Below are 18,881 nucleotides of genomic sequence, written 5' to 3'. Positions count from 1 at the left end.
TTGGTTGAGAGGATTTTTAGAGAATTCAATCGATTTATGAGGACATATTGCCATAATAAGCAAACTGCGTGGGCAAATTATGTGGAAGAGTTTGAGCAGATATACAACAACATGCCCCACTCCTCAACTGGATATACACCTTGTGAATTGATGTTCGGAGCAAAAGAGGAAAACTTCTGGACTGACCATATCCCCAAAACTCAGGAAACTGAGATGCCTTGGGAAGAAAAAATAAGACAAGCTATCATAAATATGACGAAAAAGGCTGATCAAAGAAAACAACAATATGACAAATTAATCAAAAGGGTACAGACATACCATGTCAGAGAGAAGGTACTAGTTAAACGACATACCAAATCATCCGTAATAAAGAAAAGTATAAAGAAATGGGAGTTACTATATACTGGACCATACATTATCCTACAAATTCCGAATCCGGGGGCTTATCTGTTAGCATACCCGCGATCGAACAAAATAAAAGGGTTATTTTCTCATAACGACTTAAAAAAGTGTAATGAAGATTAGAAGATAGGGAGGAATGGTGTTCCGAGTGACAGAAATGAACGTTCGTAAAAAACATAACAATAAATTGTGTGTGTAGTGATAGAAACCTTTAAATTGAAATAGTTAATCAGTGACATAGAGTATAGAAATAGTGACTAACTATTATTATCGAGTGTTGTAAAGAAGATAGTGGAGATAGGCTTCACCTGTGTTGGGGTGAATATAGAACTTTAGCATTGCTAATGTCATCAAGAATGATTAAGGATCTAACTGACCTTCAAGAAGAATGAAATGTTTCCCGCAAATGATGCTGAATAATCAAAAGAGGTTCCGAGTGAATATTCATATATAATCTCATGTGAACGCTGAGATGTGTAAACGAGTGAAGGGATGTGTTGTGGCAGTGAATTGTGAGTGACGGTTAACGCTGCAAAGATAATTTCCCGCGCAAAACAGTTGACGTCGGCGCGAGAATTAAAATCGATATAGACGACACAGATATGCTTTGTAAGAGACTCGCACCAAACGCGAGGATAAACTGATTCATGTTGAACTTTAAAAGGAATAGGTGTTATAATTAAAAGTTAAGAGTTTTTAATTTATTAATGAATGATTAAAGAAAGTAATATTCATAGATTCAGTAGTAATTTAATGGTTCGTGTTCGTTTGAGAATTTTGTGTGAAAAATCCATTTCCATATATGAGCATGGATGAACACCGTATGAATCAGAGAGTAATTGAAAGAAGCGAATCCGCATTCCTCAATGCTAATAACTTTTACATTTCAGCACTCAAGCGAAGAAATATATGTATTTAGAATAAAAGGTTTTGAGTATAGCTAAATTATATGACTTATCAAGGAAATATAGATGATGTCTTGGTATAAAATGAACTACACTTTCCATTATTCGATGATTTGAATCCAAAATCTATAGTAAGTTACATGAATCCTTTAAATTACGAAGAACAAATCAGTGATAGAAAATGTGTTAGAACTTTTGGACTTATAAGCACAAGTGGGGAGGCAAAGTCAAAAGGAGTATTCAAAATGGAGTAAATCGGATGATGCTTTTGGCAACATCATTAGTAATGGTTGAATTCCTTGAAGTACGTCGTAACAAAAAGGATCCATGAAGCCATAAGGATTTTGCTTTCAAAAAGGAGAATCTTGGACGGTGCAACCTAATCAGTTTTCTTACAGGAAGAGTTTTCCTTTTGGTCATTGCTAATTCTTTTGGAATGAATGTTGCATGTGAATTCGAGTATCCCTGTTCCTTCTACTCTTCCCATTGTGGGCCGCGTAGATGATCAACTACAGAGGGGACCGCGTAGAAGACCGACTACAAATGTGGACGTCGGGGACATACAAGACCCGGGGGAGTTTAGCACCGCAAGATATTGTACCAGGAGCAAGATTGTAAAACGAGAATTCACGTTATTTATCGTAAAACGTTTTTTTTTTGCTAGAGGCACAAACTACTCTTCTCCAAATCGTGATACAAATTGATCCCTGTTTTTCCTTTAGAGATGAATTTCAAAATTATTTTTGTTCTTCTATAGGCTTTCCTATCTTCTATGTACCATAGGCTGGGGGTCTAGGTTTAAGAGGTTTTCCAAGGTTTCCCTGCTTAAGAAAGTTCCCGAATGGGTAGACTCTGACATCAGTTCATGAAAGATCATCTTCCTTGGTTGTGCACAGCAAATATAACACCTAGATGCACGTAAAAGCAATACAGCCGCGGTACCGGTCTCTTCATTTCTTCTGTCTTCAACATTTCTTTTCTTCGTCTGTCTCAAATATAATATTCCTTTTCAGTCGGAGGACTGACAATCATCACTTCCGGGTTATCCACGCTAATAGATAGCTCGCGAAGTGTGTTCGGTGAATCAAAATTGAGCTCACAAACTTCGCTCGCTGCGAGGGGCATTGTAATCTCCCCACGGAAAATTACCCTCTACCACGCAATAATTAATAATGGTCAATCAAATCATCCACATTTATTTACGTTTGAAAAGTATCTGATCAGATTTTCTAGTAATATATGCGCCGACATCTCGTCGACGCCAAGGTATTTTTCTAGTACGTTTATTCTTTGGAACAACAGAGGTACAGAAATGTATGCTCCATGGTTATTATAGAGAGAGAGAGAGAGAGAGAGAGAGGAACAGCTTCGGAAGTATCGGTTGGAAGATTGTCGGATTGCTAAAGGAGATTTATTTACTCTTCTTCGCGCTAAAGCGAGCTAGGAAAGTTTGTGCCGATAGCGTGATAGATAAAAAGAAAAAAAAACCTGTAAAAGAAAATTACATGAGACTTGGAACCAACACAAAACGGAACATGTACGGAAATGGATTCAATATACAATTTTCCTCAGAAATAAGGTTTGTGACCATTTTATTCTAGAGTGAATGACGAATGAGTTCTCTGTCTGAATCACTGATGATTGTCTGGGCCCTGTAATTAATTGGGAAGTTTCAGCTGTGACGAAGAGAGCCTGCAATCTCTGAGTTTTTATAAATCGTCCAAAAAGGCTTCGAGCGCATCTGAAATTTTGGATCTGTCGTAAAATGAACGAATTGTTCAAACGATCGATTTTCCCAACTGAATGCAGCGCTTAATAATAATAACAAATGTAAAGATCTTTTCCAGCAAGCCAGCCGCTGAACATTAAGACGAAGGGCTCCACCAGAGATTCTACTAGGCTGATTTCATGTAAATAATATAGTTAAACTGTACATAGATAAAGAAGAGAGAGAGAGAGAGAGAGAGAGAGAGAGAGAGAGAGAGAGAGAGAGAGAGAGAGAGAGCGAATGAAATTCGAGAAATTACTCAGAATCCTCCATTAGCATAATTGTTTGTCTGTCTTTTCACGGATCAGCCTAATAAGAAAACACGAAGCCCTAACTTTATTGTACCGATTTATGCGTGAGGGTGAAAGAGCGATAAAGGCGACAGATACACTTCTGTACAGACAAAACATTACACCAAGTTAGCGGCAAGCTGCATTCACATAGACTTTCATCATTTACAGAGTAGAATTCATTATAATTTCTCACCACATGTGGCCGGGCATTGTCCTGCTGAAATATAGCATGTGGAATGGCCTGCAGGAGGGGCAATGCCTCAGATTGTAAAATCTCCCTCATGTAGCTGTGCAGGCTGCCCTCGAGATGCAAGAAGTGAGATCATGTGTTATACACAATGGTGCCTCAAAGCATCACAGTTGATAGAGTCAGGCAGCAGCAACCGGACAAGAGAGAAGCAGCAACACAGAAGTAACCAATTTTTGGACTTTTAAAAGTTCATAACCAAGAGCGAACTGTACAATTTCTTCTGTGTACTTTGATAGTTTAGATTCTCGAGTTTGTGTGTATTAATTTAATATCTAACAGACACAGTTCTTGTATTTTCATTTGTGTCAGAAAATAAACCAATTTTGTGACGTATTACAAGTTCCAAATCACGAGCGAATTATTCAGTCTCAGCTGAGTGATTCAGTAGATCATGTTTTGAATCTCTGGGTATTAATCCAATTTATTACACACAGTTCTGGCATTTCGTCAGGGTCTACAGTAGATCTCCGCACAACATGTTGATAGTCTGTTCGTCTGAGTAGTTTAGTTTTTGACGGTCTTTAGTATGGATATGGACTGTGATTGTTGTGTGCGGATGCAAGCGGAGTTGGTGACACTTCGCTCTTAGATCCAGGCTGTGATGGCTTTGGTTACACAGCTTGAAGCTGCAGTGAACGGGCATCGCTGTTGCGGGCCAGCTGTGGGGATCCAACAGATGTCCAGCACATCGAAGTCCTCCATTCAGTCCTCAGTGGTGGCAGCCCAATTACTGCCCGCACTGAGGTTGACCCCTCACCTGTGGTTGAGTGGGAGGTCACCTCAGGGCGGAGAGTGAAAGATTTCCCAGTGGGCCACATGAAAGGCCTCTCCGGTCAGTCTGACATACATGTTCCACATGCTGTCTGTGGCTGAATTGTCGCCCAGCCAGATGCCGTCACCTGTACTGTTTCAGATGAAACCTCTCAGCCTGCAAGATCCGGGCAATCACAGAAGGTGGGATTATTGGTAGTTGTGAGTTCCAATGTTAGGCACGTTATGAGGCCCCTTAAGGACATGGCTGCCAAGAAGGGGAAGAAGGCCAAAGTGCACTCCATGTGCACACCGGGTGGAGTCATTCCAGATGTGGAACGGGTCACTCTGGATGCCGTGAAGAGCACAGGGTGCAGCCTACTGCAGGTGGTGGCTCATGTCAGTACCATCGATGTGTGTTGCTTTGGATCGAAAGAGAATCTCTCTGGTTTCAAGCGGCTAACAGAAGTGGTAAAGGCTGCCAGTCTTGCTTGCGAGGTGAAAGCAGATCTCACCATATGCAGCATAGTCGACAGGACCAATTAAGGACCTCAGGTACAGAGCTGAGTGGAGGGTCTGAATCAGAGGCTCACACTGTTCTGCAACCTTGTAGGCTGCAGATTCCTCGACTTGCCCCATGGGGTGGTTGGGTTTCAGGTTCTGCTGAATAGATCAGGAGTCCACTACACACAGGAGGTGGCTACAAGGGTAGCAGGGGCTGTGGCATGGTCTGGGTGGTTTTTTAGGTTAGAGGGTCTTGGGAAAACACAAAAATGACTTCAGTCTCAAGGGGAACAGACTAAACACTAGAAAAATGTAGATACAGGAACCATCAGTATAACAGTTGTAAATTGCCGTAACTGTGTTGGGAAAGTAACAGAGCTCCAAGCACTAATAGAAAGCACTGATGCTCAGATCATTATAGGCGCTGAAAGCTGGCCGAAATTTTTGCAAACAACCTAACGGTGTTTTGAAAGACTAGGCAAAACACAGTTGGTGATGGTGTGTTTGTTGCTGTCAGAAGTAGTTTATCTTGTCATGAAACTGGAGCAGATAGTTCCTGTGAGTTAGTATGGGCAGAGGTCATTGTTGGCCACTGGAATAAAATAATAATTGGATTCTTTTATCCATCTCCCAATACCAATGATAGATTTGCTGAAAGGTTCAGAGAAAACTTGAGTTTAATTTCAAATAAATACACAACACATACAATTATAGTTGGTGGTGACTTTAATTCACCCTCAATATGTTGACAAAAATACATGCTTAAATCCAGAAGTACACATAAAACGTAATCCAAAGTTGTGGTAAATGCATTCTCTGAAAATTATTTCAAGCAGTTAGTTCATGAGCCCACATGCACAGTAAGCAGATGTAAAAACACACTTGACTTCTTGCCAACAAATAATCCTGAACGAATAACAAAAATCAAAATGGATGCAGGGATTAGTGAGCACAGGGTTGTCATAGCAAGATTGGATACTGCAAGTATAAATCTTCCAAAATTAAATGAAAAATATACCTATTCAAAAGAGCAAATATAGATTCACTTGGAGCTTTCCTGAGACACAATCTCCACTCTTTCCAAATTAACAAATGTAAGTGTAGACCAGATGTGGTTTGAATTCAAAGAAATAATATTGGCATCAATTGAGAGATTTATACCAAGCAAATTAAGACACAACGGAGGTGATCCTCCATGGTAAACAAAACAGGCCAGACGCTGTTGCAGAAACAACAAAAAAACATGTCAAATTTAAGGCCACAAAACCTCCAAGATTGGCGATCTTTTACAGAACCTTCGAAAATTAGTGCAGACTTCAATGAGTGATACTTATAACAGTTTCCACAATGAAACTTTGTCTCAAAACCTGGTAGAAAAGCCAAAAAAATTCTGGTTGTATGTGAAGTATGCTAGTGGCAAGATACAATCAATGCCTTCTCTGCGTGATAGCAATGAAAATACTATTGATGACAGTGCTCCCAAAGCAGAGTTACTAAACACAGCCTTCCAACATTACTTCACCAAAGAAGACGAAGTAAATACTCTAGAATTCAAATAAGAACAGTTACCAACATGAGTAATATAGAAGCAGATATCTTCAGAGTAGTGAAGCAACTTATCATTTAATAAAAGCTAGTCTTCCGGTCCAGACTGTATACCAGTTAAGTTCCTGATACAATAGCTCCATACTTATCAATCACATACAACCATTCACTTGATGAAAGATCCGTACCCAAAGACTGGAAAGTCGCACATGTCACACCACTATTCAAGAAAGGTAGTAGGAGTAATCCACTAAATTACAGGCCCCATATCATTAATGTCGATATGCAGCAGGATTTTGGAACATATATTGTGTTTGAACATTATGAATTACCCCAAAGAAAACAGTCTATTGACACACAGTCAACACGGATTGAGAAAACATTGTTCTTGTGAAACACATCTAGCTCTTTACTCGCAAGAAGTGTTGAGTGCTACTGACAAGTGATTTCAGATTGATTCCGTATTTCTGGATTTCCAGAAGGCTTCTGACACTGTACCACACAAAAGAAATTGCGTGCTTATGGAATATCATCTCAGTTATGTGACTGGATGTGTGATTTCCTGTCGGAGAGGTCACAGTTCATAGTAATTTATGGAAAGTCATTGGGTAAAACAGAAGTGATTTCTGGTATACCCCAAGGTAGCGTTACAGGCCCTTTGCTGTTCGTTATCTATATAAACGATTTAGGAGACAATCTGAGCAGTTATCTTAGGTTGTTTACAGACAATGCTGTCATTTATTGACTAGTAAAGTCATCAGAAGATCAAAACAATTTGCAGAATGATTTAGAAAAGATCTCTCTATGGTGCAAAAATTGGCAATTGAACCTAAATAATGAAAAGTGTGAGGTCATCCACATAAGCTAAAAGGAATCTGTTAAACTTCAATTACACAGTAAATCAGTCAAATCTAAAGGTCGTAAATTCAACTAAATGCCTAGGAATTACAAGTACAAACAACTCAAATTGAAGGAACACACAGAAAATGTTGTGGGAAAGGCTAACCAAAGACTGTGTTTTATTGGCAGGACACTTAGAAAATGTAACAGATCTACTAAGGAGACTGCCTACACTACACTTATCCGTCCTGTTTTAGAATAATTCTGTGCAATGTGGGTGCTTCCCAGACAGGATTGATGTAGTACATCGAGAAAGTTCAAAGAAGAGCAGCACGTTTTGGGTTATCGGAAAATAGGCGAGAAGTGCCACTGGAATTATATGGGATTTGGGGTAGACATCTTTAAAACAAAGGCATTTTTCATAGCAACGGAATCTTCTCATGAAATTTCAATCACCAACTTTCTCCTCTGAATGCGAAAATATTTTTTTTTTGACACCTACCTACATAGGGAGAAATGCTCATCATAATGAAATAAGGGAAATCAGAGCTCGCATAGGGAGATACAGATGTTCATTTTTTCCACGCTCTGTATGAGATTGGGATAATAGAGAATTATTGTGAACATGGTTAGATGAACCTTCTGCCAGGCACTTAAATGTAATTTGCAAGAGTATTGATGTAGATGTCCACTGTGCCGTTCAACAACAGAGTCTGGCAGACTGCATTCACCACGGCGGTATCAAACGCATATGCCAGCATTGACCTTCATACGCCCACTGCAATTCTGGGTATAGTGGGTTCTGGGCAATAGAACCTGACACAATGGCATGCATGTCACCAGTACGGCATGCGGAAGACAGCATAGAAAGATTGATGCAGACATGTCCACACCTGTTGCAGTGCTCCAACATTGCACCAACGCTGTGGATAAAGCTGTTCTGTCCATTATGGCCAAGAGGACAAGATGGCAGTCATCTCACACTGTGATCACCTTGTGCCACCCAAACCCCATCATAGCTGTGTATGGCCGCCTTCTCTCCATTGGTTCCACATATGCCTCCCTGTTGAAGCAGCAGGCCCTGTATAAGCAGTGATGTCATGGAATGACAGACTTGTCTCCTGGAGACCAATCATTCTGTCCTGTTTGAATGCATTCATATGCCGATATTTCACCCTGTGGTGTTTGTGTGGCATAGTGACACTCTGTTACCACATTTCCACTTCACATGATGGCTCTGCACTGATTGAGCATTGCGTAACACTGACGGTTACACAAAAGGGGGCACTGTTGGGACTACGTGCATGCCACCTCTCTGTTGTTTAAACCACTTACTATGGTTCTAAGCATCCTCTTATTGTAGCATTTTGCAGGCCATTGCTTCTTAGTGTTTCACTTTTTACAAACAGTAGTGTAATTGACTGTTAAAACTAAAGAAACTACAGGAAGGTAGACATTTAAGGAGTCAGGACCTGGATAAATTGAAGGAATTAGACTCTGTTGTGAGTTTCAAAGGGACCACTATGCAATGAATGGCTGAAACAGGGGAATGGAATACAATAAAAGGCAAGTATGTAGATTTCACAGATGAAATAATGAAGGCATTAGAGGATAAAATAGACCAAAACACATGCCCCAGTAGATAATCTTGCATAACATCATAAAAGATAATAATGAAAGGAGAAAATATAAAAATGCAGCAAATGAAGCAGACCTTAAAAAAAGGCCCCTGCTGTAGATGACATTTTCTCAGAATGACTGATATTCTTGTGAGTATCATCCATGATAAAACTACTCCATATGGTGCTCAGGATATATGTGACAGGTGAAATACCCTCAGACTTCAAGAAGAATGTAATAATCCCAGTTCAAAAGAAGGTAAATGCTGAGAGAGACGTATTACTGAACTGTCAACCTAATAAGCCACAGCTGCATAATACTGAAACACATTATTTACATATGAACAGAAAAATTGGTAGATACCAACACCAGGGAAGATCAGTTTGGGTTCTGGAGAAATGTACGAATGTGCTAAGTTATACTGACTCTATGACATCTCTCAAAACAAGAGTTAACCAAAAGCAAACAAACATTTATAGCATTTGCAGATTTAAAGAAAATTTTTGACAATGTGGACTGGAACATACTCTTCGGAATTATGATGGTAGCAGGTATAAAATATTGGGAGTGAAAAGTAGAAACCAAACTGCAGTATAATAGTTAAAGAATATGAATAAAAAGCAGTAATTGGAGGAGGAATTTGGAAAGTGGATTAAAGTTCAGAGGGAAGAAATTAAATCACTGACTTTTTCCAGTGACATTGTAATTCTGCCAGAGATGGCAAATGATCTGGAAGAGCAGTTGAACAGAATTCACGCTGTCTTGTAAACACATAGCATCATACTAAACAAATGCCAAATAAATAAATAAATGCCAAATTGTACTTTATAGTAAACAAATTATGAAATAAGTGTCAAAAAATATTACACACATTTATAATTACATAGTCACTATGAATCAGACAATGACAGTTTATTACAGATGCAATATGGATGTCAAATTAAACCAGATAGTACTTGAAAATGGGAATAAAGCTGAAACAGGTGTCATAAAGAATATTTAACTTTTGCAGCTAGCCTGGACCTTCCCCTTTCAAAATGTTGGATTATAATGTCTACCGTTCTTTGGCCCAACTGAGGGAAAAATGTATTGAAAAGATTTCATTATGTGAACATCAACAAAAGTAAAAACAGGGCAATGCAACATAGTCAAATTAAATGATGTGGTGCCAAGGCACTTGGATGAGGAAATGATACATTAACAGTAACAGATGAATTTTGGTGTGTGAGCAGCAAAATAACTGATGATGGCCAAAGTAGGGAGACTGCAGATTGACAATAGCAAAACAATCATTTCTGAAAAAGAGAAATTTGCTGACACTGCATGTAAGTTTAAGTATTAGGAATGTAATTGTGTAGTGTAGCCTTGTACGGAAGTACTATGTGGATAATAACTAGTTCAGACAAGAAGATAGTAGAAGCTTTTGGGATGTGGTGTTACAAAAGAATGCAAAGGATTAGATGGGTGGATCAAACAACTAATGAAGAGGCGCTGAATCAGATTGGGTGAAGAAAGAAATTTATGCCGCAACTAGAGAAAAAAATAAAATAAAAATAAACAGACTAAGCTGGTAGGACACATCCTGGCATCTCAGGTATCAAGGAATGGTCAATTTGGTAATAGTGGGAAACTCTGCTGATGCCATAGCTCGAAACTTTGCTGATGACATCCAAACACGCTGTAAAATTTTACAGCAGAGCACGTAGGAACTGATGTTAATAATAATAATAATAATAATAATAATTATTATTATTATTATTATTATTATTATTATTATTATTATAGCTTTATTCAACATCGAATGGTACACTGCACATGTACAAAGAAACAGTAATGATTAAAGTTATTTGTACAATACACAAGACACATTCTTCTGAATACGTCATTAATTTACAACAAAATTACAATAAGATGTTTATTGATTTCTATTCGCATAATTTCCCAAAGCATTTGTTGTTCTTCATATAAGTATGGTACTCTTCTAATGGGTAGAAAGGGTGTTTTACTAAAAATTTCTTAAGTTGATGTTTCAGTTTAATTGTAGGAAGAGCCGTGACTGCACTAGGCAGTGCATTAGCTAATTTTATACCTGCATACTGAGGCCCCCTTTCGTAAAGTGCTGTTCTGTGGCTGCCAATGTAAAATCTTTCTTTATTTCTAGTATTGTACTGGTGGAAATCTGAATAAGCGTTTGGGTGCAGTCTTTTCACAAGCAATATGGCTTTTAGAATGTATGTGTTTATAACAGTTAACACCTCTGTTTCTGGAAACAAGTTGCGACAAGATTCCCTATATTTTGCTCCACAGATTAATCTCACACCCCTTTTTTGAAGAATGAGTAGCTTATCTAGATTAGCTTTGGTTGTTGCCCCCCAAATTTCAATACCGTAGTTCAAGTGAGAGGAGAAAAGAGCATGGTATGCAGTCTTTAGGACTACGGTGTCTCTACAGAACTTGCTAATAGTACTGACTGCAAATACATTTTTTGACAACTTAGTTGCTAGGGAGTCAATATGTGTGTCCCATTTCAGGTTGCTTTGGATTGTTATGCCAAGGAATTTTACACTAGACTCTTTCTTTACCAATTCGTTGCCCATGTATAATTTAATTTCATTATTCAAACTACTTTTGTTAAACTCCATCAAACGTGTTTTACTGGTGCTTACATTTAAGTGGCTTTCATGAAAAAACTGAGCAATTTCTTTTGTCACATTATTGCACTCTGCCTCTAGTTCATTACATGATTCCTTTTTACATACAATGGACGTGTCATCGGCATACAGAACAATTTTGGAATTTATAGTACAGTATTTAATATCATTTACATAGATCAAGAACAGAAGGGGGCCCAACACCGAGCCCTGGGGGCACACCATATTTTATGTACGTGATCTCTGATTTGTAGACACCACTTTCCGTTTTAAGTAGAACAAACTGTTTTCTATTGCTCATATAACACTTTATTAGGTCATAAGCAGCGCCTCTAATGCCCATTTTCCATAGCTTGTCTAATAGGATGTCAACGTTCACACAATCAAAGGCTTTTTCCAGGTCTAGGTATACACCTGCCACATGTTCCTTGCTTTCGATACCCCCTATCACCTCTTCAATTAGTTGAGCAGCTGCAGTGCTAGTTGATTTACCTTTTAGGAATCCATTTTGATTTTCGAACATCAAGTTGTGTTTGTTAAGAAAGTTTACATTCCTGTTGAATATAACTTTCTCAACTACTTTGGAAAAGACGGGGAGGATTGAGACTGGTCTGTAGTTTTCTATTTTGTTGTTGTCACCTTTCTTAAAAATGGGTGTTACCAGTGCTATTTTGAGTCTGTCTGGAAAGGTGCCTGATTCTATTATATTGTTGACTGCTGACAGAGGTACAGAGACATTTTGGCTACAGGCTTTTAAAACATTAGTATTTAGGCCATCATGCCCAGCTGAATTAGAGGGTTTTAGAGAGCTAATGATGCCCATTATTTCTGCACAGTTTGTGGGGGCTAGATACATACTATGGTCACATGTATTACCTTTAAAACTGTAGTGCATGTTTTTATGTTTGTCATTTATGGCTTCCCCTACGGAAGAAAAATATTCATTAAAAATATTTGCAATTTCCAGTTGGTCTTTTATGAGCATACCACTGTGGTTAATAGTAAAGTCCATACGGGATTTGTCATTGCAGGTTCTAAAACTGTTTATGACTGCCCAGATGCCAGCAGTTACGTTGTGTAAGTTTTGAAGCTTATTTGCAACATAGTTGCTCCTGGTCTGTGAGAGTAAGTCCTTATAGTGTGCTTGATATATTTTGAAGGCTTCCTTTACCTCAGGAATCTCTCTATTATTCAGCACTGCACTGTGGAGTAATTTTAATTTTTCCCTCGCTTCAGTGACATTACTATTTACCCATATATTTTTGTTTATATTTTTGTGTGTTTCGTTTTTGTGATTACAACTGGGCATGTGGTATCAAAGCAGTAATAGAAGTCAGCAGCAAAGATATCATATGAAAAGCTATTATTTTCAAACCATCTTATTTGTGCTAGCATGCAGTTTAGTCTATTTATGTTGTCATTATACATTATTCTTTTAGTTACAAACTGTTGCTTTGTGGTGACAGTGGGGGCCTCATGGAGCTCCAATTTAAGCTGTACTGCATGGTGATCTGAGATGGCTAGTTTTAAAACCGATGCACTGTGGGATAGGTGGGTCATGTTTGTTATTATGTTGTCAAGACATGTTTTACTATTGCCAATTTCTCTAGTGGGCTCCCGAATGAGTGGGGTCAGGTTAAATTCATCACACAGACGATGTAACTTTTTGGTGCTGACATCATTTGTTAATAAATCTATATTTATATCCCCTGTAACTATAATATTTACATGACCATTTAGCCCAGAAAATGTTGTGTCTATATATACAAGCAAGTCAGAAAGATTTACAAAAAAAGGTATCTGTATTTGCTGCAGGTGGCCTGTAAACACCGATAACTGTTATGTTATCTCTACCCCATTTTAGGTTTATTGCAGCAAATTCTGAGACTCCTTCTAAGCAGAAGGCACTCACATCAATAACATCAAAATTACTTTCATTTACAGTGAAAATTGCTACACCTCCCCCAGTCTTGTCTTTTCTACTGAAGGCTGTGCAGAATTTCATACACAGTGGTTGACTAATGCTAATCAGAGCTTCATTGTACCAATGTTCAGTTACAACTAATATATCGGGTTTGTCAATCTGTGAAATTACATCTAGATCATTATGCTTATTTCTAAGACTACCAAGATTCTGGTGTATGATTTTAAGGCTGAGTTTTACCTGCTGGACCTTAGAGGATAATTTTGGACAAGCAATGAGGCCAGCAGGCTTTACAAGTTTCCCTGGCTTGCCAGTGGTGGCTGGTGTTGTGGCAGATTTTGTTGAGGTGGGTTGTACCACCCCATGGCAATGGACTTCTTTTCATCACTTTGTGAACAATGTCACCTGACTTCCGCAATAATTTTGCTACTAACAATCTTTTTGCCTCTTTTGTTCATGTGCAGACCATGAGATGTGTGCAGCTCCCTTTCTAGATAGCTGACATCTACTAGAGACACATTCTGAAATTTACTTCATAGAGCTTTAATCCTGTCATTTGTTTTATGAACTTCCCGGTTCACAATAGACTGTTTCATAAGATCATGCCTCTGTGGAATGTTGGCAACAATTGTTTTAGTGTCATTTAACTTACCCAGTACCATTTTCATGTGTCTAATTGCATCATTTGCTTGATTTCTTGCTACATCATGTGAACCTCCCATAATAATGGCACAGTCATTGGATGAGAAGGAGTCACAATCCTGCATGCACGGCTTCACTACAGCAGAAAGAGGGGCTCCAGGCTGGATGTGGCCTACCGCTGCAAAGTTGTATTGCATATTTGCGATGTTTTGCGCTATTTCACGTCCATGGCTGTCTCCATATAATAGAATCCGGCCCTGCTTGTGTTTCTGATTGTCGTCGTTTCTTCTGTTTTTCTCTAGGGATGATTTCTTGCATGTAATTTCACAGATTCCATTTCCTTGGACGGTTTGTTTACGTTCAGTTTCACGTTTTGCACACGAGTTTGGGACTTGGTGTTTTCTGAACTTATCACCGACAGTTTTTTTGCTGCTTGAAGGATTACTTCTAGTTTGCACGGACTGAACTTGTTCTTGTTCCACTATTTCATCGAGAATTTGAAACCTGTTTTGAGTAATGACGGCAGGAAAGCTTTCCTTGGTTTTTAGTTCAGGCCTACAGTCGTCCATCAGGCGCTGTTGTTCAAATTCATACAACTTCTTATTTAAGAGAGTAACTTCAGCCTTTAGGCTCTGGATTTCACTTACCATATCGCCGACTAGTACAGATAATTCACACCTACGCTCACAAATTTTTGCTTTATGATAGTTATCTGAATTCTGAACGCAGCACTGACTACAGTTCCAGCATGTTATAAATTCATTATTTTCTTTCACAGATGAGTCCACTTTTGCACATCAAAAATGATGCTAGTTATTACATTCCTTGCATGTGATTCCGGTTTTCAGTAGTACTTTTCCGCATTTTTTAAACTTTTCCCCATCAAAACACGAGTTTTTACGTAAGCTAAGAACTTTTTACTATTTGCCGCCATCTTGCCAAAAAAACTAACACATTTTACTTAGAAATGCCAGTGCAGCAAATCATTTTGTGAAAATTAATCAAAATGAGAGGTTTAACCTGTGTCACCAAAAATATTCATCCACCACCACCAACACCACCACTACCAACAACAACAACAACAACAACAACAATGCTGACATTGGTAGAGCTCGTTTCTTTAACTTCATGAGAAGTAACACTAAATTGCAAAAAGATATTTTTATTGCTAATTTTCTAAGAAACTGTCTACCCTAGTGGGGTTGGGAGGGAGGGCAGCAGTGGCTATTTTATTACAGCACCATCATAAAGATTCAAACAATTTATCATATTCTGTACTTTTGCAAAGTAAACTTGCTACACTGGCTCAAAAAAAAAGTGAAGAGATGTTAGCATGCCAATGTAACTTAATACATGTACACACTATTGGCACGTGTGTAAATGAATAGAGCTGCAATTCCCTGTGAAAGGTAAGAGGTCACCAGAGTGCATTAATGTTGTTCATGTTTAGTGTTGTCACCCGTCCTGACAGGGTATATAAAGAGTGGGAATAGTGTCAGATGTTGAGTGAACACTGAAGGACTTGGAGATGATGTATGCTCATGTAAGACAGTATTATGAGCTACTGCCAGTGCTTGAAAGGGATTTCATTGTGGCCCTCCATTTGGCTGATTGGTTAAATTGCGCAATATTCAGATTTTTGAGGCATCAGATGTGACAGTGTTGGACTCCATGGGAATGTGAGGGCAGGTATACTCATCAAGGCTGTGATCGACCGCATCTGACCACTACAAGGGAGGATCACACTGCAGTCTTTTCACATCTGTGCCTATCATCTGAGAACAAGTAATGGAGCCCTTCAACATTCTGTGTCATAGTGCACCATTGTTTGGAGACTAGCAGCAGCCAGACTAGGGAACTACCATCCCATGCACAGGCAGCCAATAATATCACCCCACAGAAGATTGCATGTGGAGCAGTGCTGTAACTGGGAAGCATAGACCGCTGATGATTGGTGAAACAAGTAAACTAGAAAAAAGACCAATACCTTAAAAGCAAGTGAAAGTTAATGTACAGATAGATGCTTCTATATACTACATATTATTCAGCTGTATGCAAATGGTTTCTGCTTATTTTCTATGTTGCACAGTGTCATCAGAAAGCCCAAAACTTTCAAAAAAGCTACAAGTTCTCATTATTATTTTCATTGACATAATTGTCAGCAAAGTCATAATGATACTTCTGAAAGAGGGGGGTTAGAGAGGAGGACTTTTCTAACTGTGCCGCTGATCACTGTTAAGGGGAGTAAATATTAAAATCTCCATTTAAAAATTATCTTACATGCTGTAGTCTTTTAAATATGCTTTGTATTGCTGCATAGTCACACTGTATTACAGAAGTCAATGCTAAACTGGTCATCTAAGTATATCTGTACAAGTGAAATAAGTATTCAAAGATATGAAAACTGATGATTAAATCTGCCTGGTTCACCAATACTATACTCCCACACATTACAAAAACTGAACACAATATTACATCAATTAATGGAACACTAAGAAATAGCACTTTTCAGTGCAGAGGCAGAAATACCTGATTATTTATTTACAATGTCTATAATACATTTATAGACCACTAACCACCATCCAAAGTGTATTCTTACGCTACTCGGGTGACACCTCAAAAAGCCACCATGTTTTTTACAAATTTTTTGTGTTCCACAAAAACAACATCTAGAATTTGCTAAAGACTTCAGCTCCTTCTGTGACACTAATTTTGTTGTAAAAAAAAAAAAAAAAAAGGAGTAAAAACCATCAAAAGTCAAAGGTACATATATAACCTTTAGCACTACGATAATGTGACAGAAATATACACAGAACACACTGCAGAAGCATCTGATGTTCCTGAAGCCATGACCCTACTTAACCTTATTGAGTATACTGATGCCTTGTTAAGATACAATGTGGACCATCAATCTACATAAAATTAGAGCTTTCCAGACACCAGTGAGACAAACTTACAGTCCCACTGTGATAATGGAAGCATCCGTCAATGGGTATACAGTTACTGGAATAAATTACTAAAAAATGAAAGATTGGAGAATGCTGCTTTTAACCAACAATTTTAACAGAAAACTCCTAAGAGTATGTGACAATTAAACATGAAAATTTGCTAAATGTGACTTATCATTTGAAACATATTTTAATTTCATTTCTACAACAAAATACCAACTGTATATCTTTCACTGCATTATGCTCAAATCAATAATGGCCTCACAAATTGAAAATCAGCTCATAAGTGAAAGAAACTCTGTGGAAGCATTGCCAACTGTGTGTTATTCTTACATGTATCACACGATTTCAGAACACACTACAAAATAAAAGTAATTATACTCAATGAAATGAATTTCTCATGTTAATATGACTTCTCACATCACTGCACCCAGACAAAGAATACTAAATTTCAAAAGAAAGGCATTTCAAAACTGTGGGTATCCTTACTTCAAAATAGCAATGTCTGGTAATGTAAATAAAGAAGCACATAGAACAAAAAAATGATGAAGCAAGTATGGACAAACATTATGAAGGCATCATTGATTAGCATAACTAAATTGTGAAAAGAGGATAAAATAAAAATATGAACACTTTGTGGCAGCTTCAACAGAAAGGAACTTGTGTTTTGCTTTTCTTTTTTGCCGTACTTTTGGAAACTATGGAACTGGTTCATGAAACACATCTCTGACCACGATGGTCAGTACAACACCCAAGTTAACAGTTCAACATTCATTCTACACACCTCACCTCATCAACACTGGCACAGATAAAGTGTTCTGTTGCTTGTTCTGTACGTCCTGTAAGCTGCAGCAGGTGAGCTGTGCAGCCCTTAGATGAAAAAAAAATCATTATGTTCTCAAGCTAACTGTTATGAATGCTTCAGCTCTTATGCAAAATGAAATGAACTATTTTGTGTGAGTCTCTTAATTCTGCCTGTCTGGAACTTTATGTCTCTTCTTTACAGTAATTAGCAATCTGTCTTTTCCTACATTGTTGATATTTCTACCCGGAGTTTCCATCGTTTGATCTTCCACTGTCAGCCACTTTTGTTTTTGTAACTACAAACTCTTTGTGAAACCTGATACACACACAAATTGACAATTCGGGAATGATTAAAGCCACAACCTGATTTTATTCTGAATATGCTTCTTTCATTTCCAAATAGTCATTCTTAAAATACCCAAGACAGGAGCTAATCTCTGTGAATCTGTGACTTTTCATTACATAATTCAATATTTCAGCTTGAAGTATGTCAATTCAAAAGTATTATGTGAATATCTCCAGTCCACAATTGCAGAATTACACACACAGTTTCTACTTCTTATTCATTCCAGTTCCTTGAAAATTAATGGCACCTGATTACACTCTAGTGCTTCTTGTAGCCTATTACATAATTTCTTGACAAAGGTTCAAATGTCCCATTTGGAGGAAAAGATTCATTTATTTTTACAAGTTTCCATAGAAACTGATAAAACTAGCTGAAGTCTTAACTTCAATGACTGAAACAAGTATGCCTACTGTATTTACTGTATCATAATGTGCAATTTTCAAGGCATACTAAACCTTCTTCTTTGAGAAACATTATCTGTGTACAAAAAGATAACCATTATTTGATTTCCCCCCCTAGCCCATCCAACAGTGTTATTTCTTTGAAATTCTTGACAAAACTGCCCTTTTTGTATGATTTAATCCATTAGCTTGCAATCTTGCCTAACATTTGAGAGTGTTGTGTAACACAGCAGCTACACAAATAAAAGAGAAAATTAATCATAAGCAATTCAAAATATCTCAATGACA

General features: G+C 38.0%; 1 protein-coding gene across 2 annotated transcripts in view; it reads right to left on the bottom strand.

Moving 5' to 3' along the window:
* LOC126419269 (oxysterol-binding protein 1) overlaps nucleotides 1-18,881 on the bottom strand; it is a 297,237-nt gene that overhangs the window by 226,780 nt on the left and 51,576 nt on the right. The window lies entirely within an intron of this gene.

Source organism: Schistocerca serialis, chromosome 9 (genome assembly GCF_023864345.2).
Source record: "Schistocerca serialis cubense isolate TAMUIC-IGC-003099 chromosome 9, iqSchSeri2.2, whole genome shotgun sequence".
Taxonomy (NCBI): Eukaryota; Metazoa; Arthropoda; class Insecta; order Orthoptera; family Acrididae; genus Schistocerca; species Schistocerca serialis.
This window is presented reverse-complemented; position numbering and strand designations above follow the sequence as displayed.